This window comes from Anser anser (assembly GCF_964211835.1).
Source record: "Anser anser genome assembly, chromosome: 12".
NCBI lineage: Eukaryota > Metazoa > Chordata > Aves > Anseriformes > Anatidae > Anser > Anser anser.
The window spans coordinates 833,118-852,793 of NC_139733.1; the positions used below are offsets into that span (position 1 = coordinate 833,118).

The 19,676-nt window shown below is 53.6% G+C and overlaps 1 long non-coding RNA gene across 1 annotated transcript in view; it reads left to right on the plus strand.

The window, feature by feature from the left end:
• Nucleotides 1-10,809, plus strand: part of LOC310880204 — a 72,678-nt gene extending 61,869 nt beyond the window's left edge. Inside the window, exon 2 of the long non-coding RNA XR_014571530.1 lies at nt 10,063-10,809. This is a non-coding gene — a long non-coding RNA (uncharacterized lncRNA). The remainder of the gene's footprint in view (nt 1-10,062) is intronic.
• The last annotated feature ends 8,867 nt before the right edge of the window (nt 10,810-19,676 follow it).

Here is a 19,676-nt window from a genome sequence, read left to right on the forward strand (position 1 = left end):
ACTGGCACCACTGGTGATGCACTGCAGTTACTCCAGAGAGTGCACTGGCACCACTGGGGATGCTGTGCGGTGAGTCCAGAGAGTGCCCTGGCACCACTGGTGATGCACTGCAGTGAGTCCAGAGAGTGTGCTGGCGCCACTGAGAATGCCCTTCAGTGAGTCCAGAGAGTGCACTGGCACCACTGGGGATGCACTGCAGTGAGTCCACAGAGTGCACTAGCACCACTGGGGATGCAGTGCAGTGAGTCCAGAGAGTGTACTGGCACCACTGGGGATGCACTGCAGTGAGTCCAGAGAGTGCACTGGCACCACTGAGAATGCACTTCAGTGAGTCCAGAGAGCGCACTGGCACCACTGGGGATGCAGTGCAGTGAGTCCAGAGAGTGCACTGGCACCACTGAGAATGAACTTCAGTGAGTCCAAAGAGTGCACTGGCACCACTGGGGATGCACTGCAGTGAGACCAGAGAGTGCACTAGCACCACTGGGAATGTAGTGCAGTGAATCCAGTGAGTGCACTGGCACCAGTGGGGATGCACTGCAGTGAGTCCAGAGAGTGCACTGGCACCACTGGGGATGCACTGCAGTGAGCCCAGAGAGTGCACTGGCACCAGTGGAGATGCAGTACAGTGAGTCCAGTGAATGCACTGGCAACACTGGGGATGCAGTGCAGTGAGTCCAGAGAGTGCACTGGCACCACTGGTGATGCAGTATAGTGAGTCCAGTGAGTGCACTGGCACCACTGGGGATGCAGTGCAGTGAGTCCAGAGAGTGCACTGGCACCACTGGGGATGCACTGCAGTGAGTCCAGAGAGTGCACTGGCACCACTGATGATGCAGTACAGTGAGTCCACATAGTGCACTGGCACCACTGGGGATGTAGTGCAGTGACTCGAGAGATTGCACTGGCACCACTGGGGATGCACTTCAGTGAGTCCAGAGAGTGCACTGGCACCACTTGGGATGCAGTGCAGTGAGTCCAGAGAGTGCACTGGCACCACTGGGGAAGCACTGCAGTGAGTCCAGAGAGTGCACTTGCACCACGGGGGATGCAGTGCAGTGAGTCCAGAGAGTGCACTGGCACCACTGGGGATGCACTGCAGTGAGTCCACAGAGTTCACTGGTACCACTGGGGATGCAGTGCAGTGAGTCCAGAGATTGCACTGGCACCACTGGGGATGCACTGCAGTGAGTCCAGAGAGTGCACTGGCACCACTGGGGATGCCCTGCAGTGAGTCCAGAGAGTGCACTGGCACCACTGGGGATGCACTTCAGTGAGTCCAGAGAGTGCACTGGCACCACTGGTGATGCACTGCAGTGAGTCCAGAGAGTGCACTGGCACCACTGGGGATGCACTTCAGTGAGTCCAGAGAGTGCACTGGCACCACAGGTGATGCACTGCAGTGAGTCCAGAGAGTGCACTGGCACCACTGGGGATGCACTGCAGTGAGTCCAGAGAGTGCACTGGCACCACTGGGGATGCAGTGCAGTGAGTCCAGAGAGTGCACTGGCACCAGAGGGAATGCACTGCAGTGAGTCCAGTGAGTGCACTGGCACCACTGGGGATGCAGTGCAGTGAGTCCAGAGAGTGCACTGGCACAACTGGGGATGCAGTGCAGTGAGTCCAGAGAGTGCACTGACACCACTGGGGATGCAGTGCAGTGAGTCCAGAGAGTGCACTGGCACCACTGGGGATGCAGTGCAGTGAGTCCAGAGAGTGCACTGGCACCACTGGGGATGCAGTGCAGTGAGTCCAGAGAGTGCACTGGCACCACTGGGGATGCACTGCAGTGAGTCCAGTGAGTGTACTGGCACCACTGGGGATGCACTGCAGTGAGTCCAGAGAGTGCACTGGCACCACTGAGAATGCACTTCAGTGAGTCCACAGAGTGCACTGGCACCACTGGGGATGCAGTGCAGTGAGTCCAGAGAGTGCACTGGCACCACTGAGAATGCACTTCAGTGAGTCCAATGAGTGCACTGGCACCACTGGGGATGCACTGCAGTGAGTCCAGAGAGTGCACTAGCACCACTGGGAATGCAGTACAGTGAGTCCAGTGAGTGCTCTGGCAGCACTGGGGATGTAGTGCAGTGACTCGAGAGAGTGCACTGGCCCCACTGGGGATGCAGTGCAGTGAGTCCAGAGAGTGCACTGGTACCACTTGGGATGCAGTGCAGTGAGTCCAGTGAGTGCACTGGCACCACTGGGGATGCAGTGCAGTGAGTCCAGAGAGTGCATTGGAACCACTGGGGATGCAGTGCAGTGAGTCCAGAGAGTGCACTGGCACCACTGGGGATGCACTGCAGTCACTCCAGAGAGTGCACTGGCACCACTGATGATGCAGTACAGTGAGTCCAGTGAGCGCACTGGCACCACTGGGGATGTAGTGCAGTGACTCGAGAGAGTGCACTGGCACCACTGGGGATGCAGTGCAGTGAGTCCAGAGAGTGCACTGGCACCACTTGGGATGCAGTGCAGTGAGTCCAGAGAGTGCACTGGCACCACTGGGGATGCAGTGCAGTGAGTCCAGAGAGTGCATTGGCACCACTGGGGATGCAGTGCAGTGAGTCCAGAGAGTGCACTGGCACCACTGGGGATGCACTGCTGTGAGTCCAGAGAGTGCACTGGCAGCAGTGGGGATGCAGTGCAGTGAGTCCAGAGAGTGCACTGGCACCACTGGGGATGCACTGCATTGAGTCCAGAGAGTGCAATGGCACCACTGGGGATGCAGTGCAGTGAGTCCAGAGAGTGCACTGGCACCACTGGGGATGCACTGCAGTGAGTCCAGAGAGTGCACTGGCACCACTGGGGATGCAGTGCAGTGAGTCCAGAGAGTGCACTGGCAGCAGTGGGGATGCAGTGCAGTGAGTCCAGAGAGTGCACTGGCACCACTGGGGATGCACTGCAGTGAGTCCAGAGAGCGCACTGGCACCACTGAGGATGCACTGCAGTGAGTCCACAGAGTGCACTGGAACCACTGAGAATGCACTTCAGTGAGTCCAGAGAGTGCACTGGCACCACTGGGGATGCACTGCAGTGAGTCCAGAGAGTGCACTAGCACCATTGGGGAATGCAGTGCAGTGAGTCCAGTGAGTACACTGGCACCACTGGGGATGCAGTGCAGTGAGTCAAGAGAGTGCACTGGCACCACTGGGGATGCACTGCAGTGAGCCCAGAGAGTGCACTGGCAGCACTGGGGATGCGGTGCCGGGAGTCCAGAGAGTGCTTTGGCACCACTGGGGATGCACTGCAGTTACTCCAGAGAGTGCACTGGCAACACTGGGGATGCAGTACAGTGAGTCCAGAGAGTGCACTGGCACCACTGGGGATGCACTGCAGTGAGTCCAGAGAGTGCACTGGCACCACTCAAGGTGCAGTGCGGTGAGTCCAGAGAATGCACTGGCACCAATGGGGATGCAGTGCAGTGAGTCCAGAGAGCGCACTGGCTCCACTGGGGATGCAGTGCAGTCAGTCCTGTGAGTGTACTGGCACCACTGGGGATGCAGTGCAGTGAGTCCAGAGAGTGCACTGGCACCACTGAGAATGCACTTCAGTGAGTCCAGAGAGTGCACTGGCACCACTGGGGATGCACTGCAGTGAGTCCAGAGAGTGCACTGGCACCACTGGGGATGCACTGCAGTGAGTCCAGAGAGTACACTGGCACCACTGGGGATGCAGTGCAGTGAGTCCAGAGAGTTCACTGGCACCACTGGGGATGCAGTCCAGTGAGTCCAGTGAGTGCACTGGCACCACTGGGGATGCAGTGCAGTGACTGCAGAGATTACACTGGCACCACAGGGGATTCACTGCAGTGAGTCCAGAGAGTGCACTGGCACCACCTGTGATGCAGTGCAGTGAGTCCAGTGAGTGCACTGGCACCACTGGGGATGCAGTGCTGTGACTCCAGAGAGCGCACTGGCACCACTGGGGATGCAGTGCAGTCAGTCCAGTGAGTGCACTGGCACCACTGGGGGTGCAGTACAGTGAGTCCAGAGAGTGCACTGACAACACTGGAGATGCACTGCAGTGAGTCCAGAGAGTGCACTGGCACCACTGGGGATGCAGTGCAGTGAGTCCAGAGAGTGCACTGGCACCACTGGGGATGCAGTGCAGTGAGACCAGAGAGTGCACTGGCACCACTGGGGATGCACTGCAGTGAGTCCAGAGAGTGCACTGGCACCACTGGGGATGCACTGCAGTTAGTCCAGAGAGTGCACTGTCACCACTGGGGATGCAGTACAGTGAGTCCACATAGTGCACTGGCACCAGTGGGGATGCAGTACAGTGAGTCCAGAGTGCACTGGCACCACTGGACATGCAGTGCAGTGAGTCCAGAGAGTGCACTGGCACCACTGGGGATGCACTTGAGTGACTCCACAGAGTGCACTGGCAACACTGGGGATGCAGTGCAGTGAGTCCAGAGAGTGCACTGGCACCACTGGGGATGCACTGCAGTGAGTCCAGAGAGTGCACTGGCACCACTGGGGATGCACTGCAGTGAGTCCAGAGAGTGCACTGGCACCACTGGGGATGCACTACAGTGAGTCCAGAGAGTGCACTGGCACCACTGGGGATGCAGTGCAGTGAGTCCAGAGAGTGCACTGGCACCACTGGGGATGCAGTGCAGTGAGTCCAGTGAGTGTACTGGCACCACTGGGGATGCACTTCAGTGAGCCCAGAGAGTGCACTGGCACCACTGAGAATGCACTTCAGTGAGTCCAGAGAGTGCACTGGCACCACTGGTGATGCACTGCAGTGAGTCCAGAGAGTGCACTAGCACCACTGGGGATGCAGTGCAGTGAATCCTGTGAGTACACTGGCACCACTGGGGATGCAGAGCAGTGAGTCCAGAGAGCTCACTGGCACCACTGGGGATGCAGTGCAGTGAGTCCAGAGAGTGCACTGGCACCACTGGAGATGCAGTACAGTGAGTCCAGTGAATGCACTGGAACCACTGGGGATGCAGTGCAGTGAGTCCAGAGAGTGCACTGGCACCACTGGTGATGCAGTACAGTGAGTCCAGTGAGTGCACTGGTACCACTGGGGATGCAGTGCAGTGAGTCCAGAGAGTGCACTGGCACCACTGGGGATGCAGTGCAGTGAGTCCAGAGAGTGCACTGGCACCACCGATGATGCAGTACAGTGAGTCCAGTGAGTGCACTGGCACTACTGGGGATGTAGTGCAGTGACTCGAGAGAGTGCACTGGCACCACTGGGGATGCAGTGCAGTGAGTGCAGAGAGTGCACTGGCACCACTGGGGATGCAGTGCAGTGAGTCCAGAGAGTGCACTGGCACCACTGGGGATGCAGTGCAGTGAGTCCAGAGAGTGCACTGGCACCACTGGGGATGCCCTGCAGTGAGTCCAGAGAGTGCACTGGCACCACTGGGGATGCACTTCAGTGAGTCCAGAGAGTGCACTGGCACCACTGGTGATGCACTGCAGTGAGTCCAGAGAGTGCACTGGCACCACTGGGGATGCACTGCAGTGAGTCCAGAGAGTGCCCTGGCAACACTGGGGATGCAGTACAGTGAGTCCAGAGAGTGCACTGGCACCACCGGGGATGCAGTGCAGTGAGTCCAGAGAGTGCACTGGCACCACTGGGGTTGCAGTGCAGTGAGTCCAGAGAGTGCACTGGCACCACTGGGGATGCAGTGCAGTGAGTCCAGAGTGTGCACTGGCACCACTGGGAATGCAGTGCAGTGAGTCCAGAGATTGCACTGGCACCACTGGGGATGCACTTCAGTGAGTCCAGAGAGTGCACTGGCACCACAGGTGATGCACTGGAGTGAGTCCAGAGAGTGCACTGGCACCACTGGGGATGCAGTGCAGTGAGTCCAGAGAGTGCACTGGCACCACTGGGGATGCAGTGCAGTGAGTCCAGAGAGTGCACTGGCACCAGAGGGAATGCACTGCAGTGAGTCCAGTGAGTGCACTGGCACCACTGGGTATGCAGTGCAGTGAGTGCAGAGAGTGCACTGGCACAACTGGGGATGCAGTGCAGTGAGTCCAGAGAGTGCAGTGACACCACTGGGGATGCAGTGCAGTGAGTCCAGAGAGTGCACTGGCACCACTGGGGATGCAGTGCAGTGAGTCCAGAGAGTGCACTGGCACCACTGGGGATGCAGTGCAGTGAGTCCAGAGAGTGCACTGGCACCACTGGGGATGCACTGCAGTGAGTCCAGTGAGTGTACTGGCACCACTGGGGATGCACTGCAGTGAGTCCAGAGAGTGCACTGGCACCACTGAGAATGCACTTCAGTGAGTCCACAGAGTGCACTGGCACCACTGGGGATGCAGTGCAGTGAGTCCAGAGAGTGCACTGGCACCACTGAGAATGCACTTCAGTGAGTCCAAAGAGTGCACTGGCACCACTGGGGATGCACTGCAGTGAGTCCAGAGAGTGCACTAGCACCACTGGGAATGCAGTACAGTGAGTCCAGTGAGTGCACTGGCACCACTGGGGATGTAGTGCAGTGACTCGAGAGAGTGCACTGGCACCACTGGGGATGCAGTGCAGTGAGTCCAGAGAGTGCACTGGCACCACTGGGGATGCAGTGCAGTGAGTCCAGTGAGTGCACTGGCACCACTGGGGATGCAGTGCAGTGAGTCCAGAGAGTGCATTGGCACCACTGGGGATGCAGTGCAGTGAGTCCAGAGAGTGCACTGGCACCAGTGGGGATGCACTGCAGTCACTCCAGAGAGTGCACTGGCACCACTGATGATGCAGTACAGTGAGTCCAGTGAGCGCACTGGCACCACTGGGGATGTAGTGCAGTGACTCGAGAGAGTGCACTGGCACCACTGGGGATGCAGTGCAGTGAGTCCAGAGAGTGCACTGGCACCACTTGGGATGCAGTGCAGTGAGTCCAGAGAGTGCACTGGCACCACTGGGGATGCAGTGCAGTGAGTCCAGAGAGTGCACTGGCACCACTGGGGATGCACTGCTGTGAGTCCAGAGAGTGCACTGGCAGCAGTGGGGATGCACTGCAGTGAGTCCAGAGAGTGCACTGGCACCACTGGGGATGCACTGCAGTGAGTCCAGAGAGTGCAGTGGCACCACTGGGGATGCAGTGCAGTGAGTCCAGAGAGTGCACTGGCACCACTGGGGATGCACTGCAGTGAGTCCAGAGAGTGCACTGGCACCACTGGGGATGCAGTGCAGTGAGTCCAGAGAGTGCACTGGCACCACTGGGGATGCACTGCAGTGAGTCCAGAGAGTGCACTGGCACCACTGGGGATGCCCTGCAGTGAGTCCAGAGAGTGCACTGGCACCACTGGGGATGCACTTCAGTGAGTCCAGAGAGTGCACTGGAACCACTGAGAATGCACTTCAGTGAGTCCAGAGAGTGCACTGGCACCACTGGGGATGCACTGCAGTGAGTCCAGAGAGTGCACTAGCACCATTGGGGAATGCAGTGCAGTGAGTCCAGTGAGTACACTGGCATCACTGGAGATGCAGTGCAGTGAGTCAAGAGAGTGCACTGGCACCACTGGGGATGCACTGCAGTGAGCCCAGAGAGTGCACTGGCACCACTGGGGATGCGGTGCCGGGAGTCCAGAGAGTGCTTTGGCACCACTGGGGATGCACTGCAGTTACTCCAGAGAGTGCACGGGCTCCACTGGGGATGCAGTGCAGTGAGTCCAGTGAATGCACTGGCACCACTGGGGATGCTGTGCAGTGAGTGCAGAGAGTGCACTGGCACCACCTGTGATGCAGTACAGTGTGTCCAGTGAGTGCACTGGCACCACTGGGGATGCAGTGCTGTGACTCCGGAGAGCGCACTGGCACCACTGGGGATGCAGTGCAGTCAGTCCAGTGAGTGCACTGGCACCACTGGGGATGCAGTGCAGTGAGTGCAGAGAGTGCAATGGCACCACTGGGGATGCACTGCAGTGAGTCCAGAGAGTGCACTGGCACCAACGGGGATGCACTGCAGTGAGTCCAGAGAGTGCAATGGCACCACTGGGGATGCAGTGTAGTGAGTGCAGAGAGTGCACTGTGAACACTGGGGATGCAGTGCAGTGAGTCCAGAGAGTGCACTGGCACCACTGGGGATGCAGTGCAGTGAGTCCAGAGTGTGCACTGGCACCACTGGGGATGCACTGCAGTGAGTCCAGAGATTGCACTGGCACCACTGGGGATGCACCTCAGTGAGTCCAGAGAGTGCACTGGCACCACTGGTGATGCACTGCAGTGAGTCCAGAGAATGCACTGGCACCACTGGGGATGCAGTGCAGTGAGTCCAGAGAGTGCACTGGCACCACTGGGGATGCAGTGCAGTGAGTCCAGAGAGTGCACTGGCACCAGAGGGAATGCACTGCAGTGAGTCCAGTGAGTACACTGGCACCACTGTGGATGCACTGCAGTGAGTCCAGAGAGTGCACTGGCACCACTGGGGATGCAGTGCAGTGAGTCCAGAGAGTGCACTGGCACCACTGGGGATGCAGTGCAGTGAGTCCAGAGATTGCACTGGCACCACCGGGGCTGCAGTGCAGTGAGTCCAGAGAGTGCACTGGCACCACTGGGGATGCACTGCAGTGAGTCCAGAGAGTGCACTGGCACCACTGGTGATGCAGTACAGTGAGTCCAGAGAGTGCACAGGCAGCACTGGGGATGCACTGCAGTGAGTCCAGAGAGTGCACTGGCACCACTGGGGATGCACTGCAGTGAGTCCAGAGATTGCACTAGCACCACTGGGGATGCAGTGCAGTGAATCCTGTGAGTACACTGGCACCACTGGGGATGCAGAGCAGTGAGTCCAGAGAGCTCACTGGCACCACTGGGGATGCAGTGCAGTGAGTCCAGAGAGTGCACTGGCACCACTGGAGATGCAGTACAGTGAGTCCAGTGAATGCACTGGAACCACTGGGGATGCAGTGCAGTGAGTCCAGAGAGTGCACTGGCACCACTGGTGATGCAGTACTGTGAGTCCAGTGAGTGCACTGGTACCACTGGGGATGCAGTGCAGTGAGTCCAGAGAGTGCACTGGCACCACTGGGGATGCAGTGCAGTGAGTCCAGAGAGTGCACTGGCACCACCGATGATGCAGTACAGTGAGTCCAGTGAGTGCACTGGCACTACTGGGGATGTAGTGCAGTGACTCGAGAGAGTGCACTGGCACCACTGGGGATGCAATGCAGTGAGTCCAGAGAGTGCACTGGCACCACTGGGGATGCAGTGCAGTGAGTCCAGAGAGTGCACTGGCAGCAGTGGGGATGCAGTGCAGTGAGTCCAGAGAGTGCACTGGCACCACTGGGGATGCACTGCAGTGAGTCCAGAGAGTGCACTGGCACCACTGGGAATGCAGTGCAGTGAGTCCAGAGAGTGCACTGGCACCACTCTGGATGCAGTGCGGTGAGTCCAGAGAGTACACTGGCACCACTGTGGATGCAGTACAGTGAGACCACAGTGTGCACTGGCACCACTGGGGATGCACTGCAGTGAGTCCAGAGAGTACACTGGCACCACTGGGGATGCAGTGCAGTGAGTCCAGAGAGTACACTGGCACCACTGGGGATGCAGTGCAGTGAGTCCAGAGAGTGCACTGGCTCCACTCGGGATGCAGTGCAGTGAGTCCAGAGAGTGCACTGGCACCACTGGGGATGTAGTACATTGAGGGCAGAGAGTTCACTGGCACCACTGGATATGCACTGCAGTGAGTCCAGAGAGTGCACTGGCACCACTGGGGATGCACTGCAGTGAGTCCAGAGAGTGCACTGGCACCACTGGGGCTGCAGTGCAGTGAGTCCAGAGAGTGCACTGGCACCACTGGGGATGCACTGCAGTGAGTCCAGAGATTGCACTGGCACCACTGGGGATGCAGTGCAGTGAGTGCAGAGAGTGCACTGGCACCACTGGGGATGCACTTCAGTGAGTTCAGAGAGTGCACTTGCACCACTGGGGATGGGTTTCAAGCCAACTGCATTAACCGCTCATGCTTCTTTCTTATGAGACGTTAGTAAACCAATTACATAGCCTTGTCAAGACTAAATCACAGGTAAAAATCCTGTACATCTCATGTGGCCAACCACTCCCAACTAGGATTCCAAGAACCAGGAGGTTCGGTGAAAATAGGGCTAGTGCTATTAGAGGGGTGATTATTAGGGTAAGCCCTAAGCTGTCTTTAATGGAGAAGTATGGGTGGAATGGGATTTTGTCGCAGTCTGATACGATTCCTAGTGGGTTATTTGAGCCTGATTCGTGTAGGAAGGTTAGGTGGACTAGGGTGATTCCTGCAATTAGGAAGGGCAGTAGGAAGTGGATGGCGAAGAATCGGGTTAAGGTTGGATTGTCTACTGAGAATCCTCCTCAGGCTCATTCTACTAGAGTTTGCCCAATGTACGGGATGGCTGAGAATAGGTTGGTGATTACGGTGGCCCCTCAGAATGACATTTGTCCTCATGGTAGGACATACCCTACGAAGGCAGTTGCTATTAGGGTGAGTAGGAGGATTACTCCTGTGTTTCAGGTTTCTTTGTATAGGTAGGAGCCGTAGTAGAGGCCTCGTCCGATGTGTAAGTAGATGCAGATAAAGAAGAGCGAAGCACCGTTGGCGTGGAGGTTGCGGATGAGCCATCCGTACTGGACGTCTCGGCATGTGTGAGCTACTGAGGAGAAGGCGAGTGAAGTGTCTGCGGTGTAGTGTATGGCTAGTAGCAGGCCTGTTAGGATTTGTGTGGCTAAGCAGATGGCTAGAAGGGAGCCGAAGTTTCATCAGGCAGAGATGTTGGAGGGGGCGGGTAGGTCGATTAGGGAGTTGTTGATTATTTTTAGTAGGGGATGGGATTTGCGGATGTTAGGGGCCATTAGTGAGTCTGTGTGTTATTAGGATTATTACCAGGATGGAGAGGGCGAAGGATCCTAGGTAGGCCTTAATTAGCCCTGTGTGTATTGAGGTTGCGGCTTTGCTTGCGGCTACTTGTAGTTCAGCAAGGCCCTCTGGCCCTATTTTTTTGAGTCAGGAGAGGTCGATCAAGTGTAGGGCAATGTTTTGTCCCTTTTCTAGTAGGTTTTTGGAGAAGAATCGGTGTACTAGGGGGTTGAAGTACCCTAATGCAGAGGAGAAGTTTATGAGGGGGTTTGGTTTGGGGTGAGTGAGGGTGTGTGCTATGTTCGATAGTTCTAGGGCTAGGATGATTCCTAGGATTGTTATGAGGATGGCAGCGGTTTTGGTGATAAGGGGTATGGTTATTGGGGGGGTTTTGGTTGGTGTGATGAAAGAGGTAATGATTATTCCTGCTGTAATGCTGCCTAGGGCGAGTCGGGTTAGGGGGGCGGTGATTAGTGGGTTGTTTTCGTTTATTGATACTATTGGGGGGATTCGGGTTTGTCCAGCTTGGACTAGGATGGTTATGCGGATGCTGTAGGTTGCGGTGAATGCTGTGGCTATAAGGGTTAGGAGTAGGGCTCAAGTATTTAGGTATGATGTGTTTAAGCTTTCGATGATGAGGTCTTTTGAGTAGAATCCGGCTAGGAATGGGGTTCCTATCAGCGCCAGGTTTCCGATGGTTAGGCAGGAAGTAGTGACTGGGAGTATTTTCTGTAGGCCTCCTATCTTTCGGATATCTTGTTCTCCGTTTAGGTTGTGGATGATAGACCCTGAGCATAGGAATAGTATGGCTTTAAAGAAGGCATGGGTTGAGATGTGTAGGAAGGCTAGTTGTGGGAGGTTTAGTCCGATAGTGACTATTATTAGTCCTAGTTGGCTGGATGTTGAGAAAGCAATGATTTTTTTGATGTCATTTTGGGTTAGGGCGCATGTGGCAGCGAATAGGGTTGATAGAGCACCTAGGCATAGGCAGGCAGTTAGGGCTGTCTGGTTGGTGGCTAGCAGGGGGTGCATGCGGATGAGCAGGAAGATTCCGGCTACTACTATGGTACTGGAGTGCAGTAGGGCTGATACTGGGGTGGGGCCTTCTATTGCTGCGGGCAGTCATGGGTGGAGTCCAAATTGGGCGGATTTTCCTGCGGCTGCGAGGATTAATCCTATGAGGGGGAGGATTGGGGTTTGGTGGGGGTGTACGGCTTGTTGGATCTCTCAGGTGTTGAATGTTGAAGCTAGTCATGCTATGCTCAGGGTCAGTCCGACGTCTCCGATTCGGTTGTAGATTACGGCTTGTAGGGCGGCGGTGTTGGCATCTGCTCGGCCTTGTCATCAGCCGATGAGAAGGAAGGACATGATTCGTACTCCTTCCCAGCCTACGAATAGGAGGAATATGTTGTTTGCGGTTGTTAGGAGGAGTATGGCGACTAGGAATGTCAGTAGGTAGGTGAAAAATTTTGTTACGTATGGCTCTGAGGCCATGTATCATATGGCGAATTGTAGGATTGATCATGTTACAAATAGGGCGATTGGAAGAAATGTTATTGAGTATTGGTCTATTTTTAGGCTCAGGGGGATTTTAAAGTTTATAATGAATTTTCACTCCCAGTGGCAGGTGACAGATTCTACTCCCGAGTAGATGAATGCGGTTGTAGGGGCTAGGCTAATTAGGAATGCGGTTTTAACAGCGCGGGTGGTGGCTTGTGGGGTGTTTTTAAAGTTTTTAAATAGAAATGGCAGGATGATTGGGGTTAGGAGGATTGTCAGCGTGAGTAGTGTGAGGGAGTTGATTAGTAGTGTGGGGTTCACTCCTTTTACTTGGATTTGCACCAAGATGGGTGGTTCCTAAGACCAGTGGATTGCTGTTATCCTTTAAAAGTAAGGGGGCTGAGGTTTTAGGCTCAGATGTAAGAGTTAGCAGCTCTTGTTGGTTAAACCCTCCCCTCGGCAGGTAAGAAGGTTTGAACTTCTATTCTTAGAATCACAGTCTAATGTTTGGTTTAAACTATACTTGCATGAGGGGATTCCGGAGATCAGTTCGGGTTTGAGGATTAGGAGGAATATTGGGATAATGTGGAGTGTTATGAGCAGGTGTTCTCGCGTGGTTGAGTTTTGCATAGATGTGATGTGGGAGGGGATTGAGCCTCGTTGGGTCATTAGTAGTATGAATAAGGTGTAGGAGGCGGTTAGTAGGGTTGCGATTCCTGTTAGGATGATCGTGAAGGCAGATCAGTTGAATAAGGTGATTATAATGGTTAGCTCTGCTATGAGGTTTGTTGTTGGGGGTAAGGCTATGTTTGTTAGATTGGCCAGCAATCATCAGGTAGCTATGAGTGGTAGGAGAGGTTGTAGGCCTCGTGTGAGTAGTAGAATTCGGCTGTGCGTACGTTCATAGTTTGTGTTGGCTAGGCAGAATAGTATGGAGGAAGTTAGTCCATGGGAAATTATTAGGATCATTGCCCCTGAGAATGATCAGTGGGTTTGGATTATTCCTGCGGCGATAACTAGGCCTATGTGGCTAACGGATGAATAAGCGATTAGTGATTTTAGGTCTGTCTGTCGTAGGCAGATTGAGCTAGTCATTAGGGCGCCTCATAGGGCCAGGGTTAGGAAGGGGTAGTGCAGGAGGTTGGACAGTGGGCCCATAAATAGAGTGACTCGTATAATTCCGTATCCTCCTAGCTTTAGTAGTAGGGCGGCGAGGAGTATTGAGCCTGCGATGGGTGCTTCTACGTGGGCTTTTGGCAGTCAGAGGTGTAGGCCGTATAGTGGGGCTTTTACTATGAATGCTATGAGCAGTGCTAGACCTGATAGTATTCCTGTCCATGAGGTGGATAGGGTTGGGTGGGTTAGTTGTAGGGTTGGCAGGTGCAGGGTGCCAATTTTCACGTATAGGTGTATGATTGTGATTAGCAGGGGTAGAGAGCTTACTAGCATGTAGAATAGCAGGTAGATGCCAGCGCTTAGGCGTTCTGGTTGGTTCCCCCATCGGGTGATTAAGATTAGGGTGGGAATGAGGGTTGCTTCAAATGAGATGTAAAATAGTGCTAGTTCTGTGGTGGAAAAGGCTAGTAGGATGAATGGCTGGACTGCGACTAAGGTTGAGATAAAGATTCGTTTGCGTTGTAGGGGTTCTTGTTGCAGGTGGTTTTGGCTTGCTATGATTATGAGTGGGAGTAGTCAGCAGGATAGTACTAGGAGGGGGGATGAGATTTGGTCAATTCCTGTTCAGTTGGATAAAAATTTGTAGGGGTAGTAGGTTGGGATTAATCACTGTAGGCTTAGGGCAGCGATTAGGAGGCTGTATAAGGTGGTGTTAGTCCATAGAAATTTTGGTGGAGACAGCAGGGCTGTTGGAAGAAGTATGATTGTGGGTAGGATGATTTTTAGCATTGCAGGAGGTTTAGGTTGTGTAGATGGTCGGAGCCATGTGTGCGGGTGGAGGCTACTAGGATGGCCAGGCCTGTGCCCGCCTCACACGCTGAGAAGGTTAGCATGAGAATTGGTACCATGGTGAATGAGGAGACTTGGTTTTCGATGGATCATATTGATAGGCCTACGAATATCGATAATATTATGCTTTCAAGGCATAGTAGGGCGGATACTAGGTGGGTTCGGTGGAAGGCTAGTCCTAGTCCGCTGAAAATGAAGGCTGAGTAGAAGCTTAAATGTAGGGGCGACATAAGAAAGTTACAGGGTTGGCTGTAATCTGCTGGGTCGAAACCAGCTATCTTTTTGGTTAGACTAACTTTCTGTTATTCTGCTCATTCTAGGCCCCCTTGAATTCACTCGTAGGCCAGTCCGAGTGTTAGGAGAAGGAGGATCGCTACAGTTCAGGTGAGGGTCATTAGGGGGGATTGGAGTTGGACGGCTCATGGCAGGGGGAGTAGGAGGGCGATTTCTAGGTCGAATAGGACGAACAGGATGGCTACTGAGGAAGAATCGGACTGAGAATGGTAATCGAGCAGATCCAAGTGGGTCGAATCCACATTCGTACGGTGAGAGTTTCTCTGAGTCGGGGTTTATTTGGGCGAGTCAGAAGTTTAATGCGGTTAGGGCGGCGCTTAGGATTGATGATAGGGCGAATATGAACATGAGTGCGTTCATTGCTCTCCTCTGGGTTTATACCAGATTCTAGAGATTGGAAGTCAATTGTAATTAATATACTAGAAGAGCAAGATCCTCATCAGTAGATGGTTATGTAGAGGAATAGTCAGATGACGTCTACGAAGTGTCAGTATCAGGCTGCTGCCTCGAATCCGAAGTGGTGGTCTGATGTAAAGTGGAACTTGATCAGTCGGAAGAGGCAGACGGTCAGGAAGGAGGATCCGATGATTACGTGGAGTCCGTGGAATCCAGTGGCAACGAAGAAGGTAGATCCGTAGACGCTATCGGCGATTGAGAATGGGGCTTCGTGGTATTCTATTGCTTGTAGGGCTGTGAAGTAGAATCCCAGGAGGATCGTTAGGGTTAGGGCGTGGATGGCGTGTTTTCGGTTTCCTTCTGTGATGCTGTGATGGGCTCACGTTACGGTAACGCCTGAGGCTAGTAGGATGGCTGTGTTTAGTAGGGGGACTTCTATCGGGTTGAGTGGTTTAATTCCTGTTGGGGGTCATTGGCCTCCTAGTTCTGGGGTTGGGGCCAGGCTCGAGTGGAAGAACGCTCAGAAGAACCCTAAGAAGAAGAATGCTTCGGATGTGATGAAAAGGATTATGCCGTATCGTAGGCCTTTTTGGACTGTGGGAGTGTGATGGCCTTGGAAGGTGCTTTCTCGTACAATGTCTCGTCATCATTGGAGTATTACTAGGAGTATTGAGATGAGGCCTAGGGTTAGTAGTATGGATGAGTTGTAGTGGAATCACATGATTAATCCTGAGGTTGTGAGTAGGGCGGCGGCTGCCCCGAAGATTGGTCAAGGGCTTGGGTCAACTATGTGGTATGAGTGTGCTTGGTGTGCCATTAGATGTTTTCTTGTAAGTATAGGCTTAGAAGGAGCACGAAGACGTAGGCCTGGATTATGGCTACTGCTACTTCTAGGATGGTTAGGAGTAGTAGGATGATTATTGTTAGGATGGATACTGCAGGAAGGGTGGGTATTAATGCAATGGAGGCTGTAGAGATGAGTTGGATGAGTAAGTGTCCTGCTGTAAGGTTGGCTGTAAGGCGGACTCCGAGGGCTAGGGGGCGGATTAGTAGGCTGGTTGTTTCGATCAGGATTAGTGCGGGGATTAGGGGTGTAGGGGTACCTTCGGGTAATAGGTGGGCTAAAGAGGCTGATGGTTGGTTTCGTAGGCCTGTTAGTAGTGTGGCGAGCCATAGTGGGAAGGCTAGGGCTATGTTCATAGATAGTTGGGTGGTTGGGGTGAATGTATATGGAAGGAGGCCTAGAAGGTTGATTGTAAGAAGTATGATTATTAGGGATGTAAATATTATGGCTCATTTGTGGCCATTTTTGTTGAGTGGGACTATTAGTTGTTTTGTGATTAGGTGAAGGAGTCATGTTTGGATAGTAGAAAGGCGGTTGTTGATTCATCGGTTGTTTGGGGACGGGAATAGTAGGGCTGGGAAGAGTAGGGATAGTAGGATTAAGGGGATGCCAAATAGATTGGGGCTGGAAAATTGGTCAAAGAAGCTTAGGTTCATGGTCAGGATCATGGTGTGGGTTTGGTAGTGAGGGAGGTCTTATTTGATGGGGGGTTGGTTGTGGTGAAGGCTAGTAGTTTTGGTTGGATGAGGAGTGCTAGGGTTAATCAGGTTATAATTATGATTGAAAATCATGGTGCGGGGTTAAGCTGTGGCATATCATTAAGGAGGGGGAAGTCCCTCTTTGGCTAGCTTAAAAGGCTAGTGCTGTTGCATAGCTTCTTAATGATTAGGATGATGATAGAAGGGACGATCAGGCCTCGAAATGTGGGAGTGGGGTTGATTCTACTACAATGGGTATGTAGCTGTGATTAGCCCCGCAAATTTCTGAGCATTGTCCGTAAAAAATCCCAGGCCGGGTGGTAATGAATGAAGTTTGGTTTAGTCGGCCTGGGATTGCGTCTGTTTTAACTCCGAGCGTTGGGACTGCTCAGGAGTGGAGTACGTCTCCTGCAGTAATGATCACGCGGATGGGGGATTCTATTGGGATAACTACGCGGTGGTCAACTTCTAGCAGTCGGAAGTGGCCGTTGGGTAAGTCTGGGGTGGGCACTATGTAGGAGTCGAATGATAGGTCTTTGAAGTCTGTGTATTCGTAGCTTCAGTATCATTGGTGGCCGATGGCTTTTAGGGTGAGGTCTGGTTCGTCGATTTCGTCCATTATGTAGAGGATTTGTAGGGATGGGAGGGCGAGGAGTACCAGGACGATAGCAGGTAGGATTGTCCAGATCAGCTCTACTTCTTGGGCGTCTACAGCATTGGACGAGAGTTTTTCTGTTAGTATGTGGGCTAAAAGGTAGAGAACTAGGCTGCAGATAGCTAGGGCAACGATTAGGGCGTGGTCGTGGAATTCAACGAGTTCTTCTATGATGGGTGATGAGGCGTCTTGGAATCCTAGTTGGGAGTGGTTGGCCACATGAGATGTACAGGATTTTTACCTGTGATTTAGTCTTGACAAGGCTATGTAATTGGTTTACTAACGTCTCATAAGAAAGAAGCATGAGCAGTTAATGCAGTTGGCTTGAAACCAGCATGTGAGGGTTCGATTCCTTCCTTTCTTGTACTTGGACGAAGGCCGGTTCCTCGAAAGTATGGTATGGGGGAGGGCAGCCGTGGATTCATTCAACGTTTGTGGTAGTTAGTTCTGGTTGTAGGACTTTTCGTTTGGCCGAAAAGGCTTCTCAGATGATGAATATTAGTATGATTACGGCTACTATTGAGATTAGGGAGCCGATGGAGGAAATGGTGTTTCATAGTGTGTAGGCGTCGGGATAGTCCGAGTATCGTCGGGGTATTCCTGCTAGGCCTAGGAAGTGCTGGGGGAAGAACGTTAGGTTTACTCCTGTAAATATTACCCCGAAGTGGGCTTTTGCTCATGTTTGGTGTAGGGTAAACCCAGTGAGTAGTGGGAATCAGTGAGTAAATCCTGCTAGAATGGCAAAGACGGCGCCTATGGATAGGACGTAGTGGAAGTGGGCAACTACGTAGTACGTGTCGTGCAGGGCGATGTCTAGGGAAGAGTTTGCAAGAACGATTCCTGTTAATCCTCCGATGGTAAATAGGAAGATAAATCCTAGAGCTCATAGTATTGGGGGGGTCTCATTTGATTGTTCCTCCGTGCAGGGTGGCTAGTCAGCTAAATACTTTGATTCCGGTAGGGATGGCAATGATTATAGTGGCTGATGTAAAGTAGGCTCGGGTATCAACGTCTATTCCTACTGTAAACATGTGGTGAGCTCAGACGATGAATCCTAGGAAGCCGATGGATAGTATGGCTCAGACTATTCCCATGTAGCCGAAGGGCTCCTTTTTGCCTGAGTAGTACGTGACTACGTGTGAGATGATTCCGAACCCCGGTAGGATCAGAATATAGACTTCTGGGTGTCCGAAGAATCAGAATAGGTGTTGGTACAGGATTGGGTCTCCTCCTCCAGCGGGGTCGAAGAATGTGGTGTTTAGGTTTCGATCAGTTAGTAATATTGTAATACCGGCGGCGAGTACGGGGAGTGATAGAAGGAGTAGGATGGCGGTAATTAGTACGGATCAGACAAATAGTGGGGTTTGGTATTGTGAGAGTGCGGGGGGTTTTATGTTGATGGCTGTGGTGATAAAGTTGATGGCCCCAAGGATGGAGGAGATACCGGCTAAGTGGAGTGAGAAGATAGCCAGGTCTACTGAAGCTCCGGCGTGGGCAAGGTTACCTGCTAGGGGAGGGTAGACAGTTCAGCCTGTGCCGGCGCCAGCTTCTACAGTGGATGAGACTAGTAGTAGGAGGAATGATGGGGGGAGGAGTCAAAAGCTTATGTTGTTTATTCGCGGGAATGCTATGTCGGGGGCACCGATTATGAGGGGGACTACTCAGTTGCCGAATCCTCAGATCATGAGCGGATGCAGTGCAGTGAGTCCAGAGAGTGCACTGGCACCACTGGGCATGCAGTGCAGTGAGTGCAGAGAGTGCACTGGCACCACTGGGGCTTCAGTGCAGTGAGACCAGAGAGTGCACTGGCACCACTGGGGATGCACTGCAGTGAGTCCAGAGAGTGCACTGGCACCACTGGGGATGCACTGCAGTTAGTCCAGAGAGTGCACTGTCACCACTGGGAATGCAGTACAGTGAGTCCAGAGAGTGCACTGGCACCACTGGGGATGCAGTACAGTGAGTCCACAGAGTGCACTGGCACCACTGGACATGCAGTGCAGTGAGTCCAGAGAGTGCACTGGCACCACTGGGGATGCACTTCAGTGACTCCAGAGAGTGCACTGGCACCAATGGGGATGCAGTGCAGTGAGTCCAAAGACTTCACTGTCACCACTGGGGATGCAGTGCAGTGAGTCCAGAGAGTGCACTGGCACCACTGGGGATGCAGTGAAGTGAGTGCAGAGAGTGCACTGGCACCACTGGGGATGCACTGCAGTGAGTCCACAGAGTGCACTGGCACCACTGGGGATGCACTACAGTGAGTCCAGAGAGTGCACTGGCACCACTGGGGATGCAGTGCAGTGAGTCCAGAGAGTGCACTGGCACCACTGGGGATGCAGTGCAGTGAGTCCAGAGAGTGTACTGGCACCACTGGGGATGCACTTCAGTGAGCCCAGAGAGTGCACTGGCACCACTGAGAATGCACTTCAGTGAGTCCAGAGAGTGCACTGGCACCACTGGGGATGCACTGCAGTGAATCCTGTGAGTACACTGGCACCACTGGGGATG